Genomic DNA, 1,723 nt, shown 5'->3' with positions numbered 1-1,723 from the left:
TTGTTAGATGCGCGATCGAAGTGTGTGGTACCGCAGTTGTAGGAAGAATGTCTGGTGATGCGTGGTGGAATGATGAAATTCAGGCTGCCCAAAAAGCAAAAGAAGAAGCGTACAAGAGAACTTTGAACATCGCAGGTCTTAGCAATGAGGAAATAAGTAGACGTAGAAATGATTATAGGCGCAAAAACAGGATACTTAAACGATTAATTAAAGAAAGTAAAGATACAATTAGAGCAGAAGAAGAGATAAAAATACAAAACGACTTTGAAGGAAGCATAAAACTACTTTATAAAAAAATGAAAGGAAACAAAAGTACAGAAATTGTCAACATGAGAAATAGTAGGGGGGAAATGGTATATGATGCAGATGGAATACTAGAGGCTTTCAGAGCCTATTTTAGGAGAAAATTTGGAGATGAAGCTATAGGACACCACAACTGCGATGTTGAACACGATGCATTGGAAAACTCAATTGAAAAAGTCTGTGTAACTGAGGTTAGGGATATAATTAAGAACTTGAAAAACGGTAAGGCTGCCGGGATAGACGGTATTAATGCTGAAATGCTTAAACACGGTGGCGAGTACATACCACATAGAGTTTGCAAATTGATAAATTTATGTTTCGAGATGGGAGACGTCCCAGACGATTGGAAAGAAGCGATTATAGTACCAATATACAAGAGAAAGGGAGATAAAAGCGAGTGCAATAATTACAGAGGGATTAGCTTATTAAGCACCGTAAATAAAATATATTCAAAAATACTTATTGGTAGGGTAATGAAAATAACAGAAACAAAGATTTGGGAAGTCCAAAGTGGGTTTATGCCAGGAAGATCATGTACGGATCAAATATTTAGCTTCAGGCAAATAACAGAAAAAAGTTTGAGAGAAGGAAAAAAAGTTTTCTGTGTATTTGTTGACCTAGAAAAAGCTTTCGACGAGGTAGACAGAAGTAAGCTTTGGGAAGTCCTGAAAGAGTATGGAGTCAATGGATGGATCCTACAAGCTATAAAAACAATATATACAGGTAGCAAAGCGAGTGTAAGAGTGAATGGGAAACTGAGTGACTCTTTCGATATTATTCAAGGAGTTAGACAAGGATGCGTTATGTCTTCATGGTTATTAATATTATTTATGGACAAGTGTTTAAGAATGGCTTTCTTCGACGAAGAGGGTGTGGATCTCGAAACAGTAAGGGTACGAGGGTTAGCGTTCGCAGATGACAAGGTTGTTATGGCAGAGTCTATCGAAGACCTACAAAGAATATTGAATAAATTAGATGCAAGCATGTGGAGCATGGGCCTCAAAATTAACGCAAATAAAACAAAAACTATGGCGTTCGAAGGAAAGAGTGAGAAAACGCTATGCAATATTTCATTAAATGATGAGAGAATTGAACAAGTTGATAAGTTCGTATACCTTGGTAGCTTATTTACTAGGGACGGGAAGATAGATGAGGAATTAGATAGAAGAATAAATGAAGGTAGGAAGGTTATTGTTAGAGCAGGTCCCCTTATCAGAAGTAAAAATATATCAAATAAAGCTAAAATGGCAATACATAATTCTATATTTGTACCGACTGTACTATACTGGAGCGAGACATGGACTTATCAAGAAAAAGATAAGAGTAAAATAACGCAATTGACATGAGATTCATGCGCATAATATGCGGGAAAACTCTGATGCACAAAGTAAGTAACGAGATAATTGTAAAAGAATGTGGT

This window comes from Belonocnema kinseyi, chromosome 4 (assembly GCF_010883055.1).
Source record: "Belonocnema kinseyi isolate 2016_QV_RU_SX_M_011 chromosome 4, B_treatae_v1, whole genome shotgun sequence".
Classification (NCBI taxonomy): Eukaryota; Metazoa; Arthropoda; class Insecta; order Hymenoptera; family Cynipidae; genus Belonocnema; species Belonocnema kinseyi.
This window is presented reverse-complemented; position numbering follows the sequence as displayed.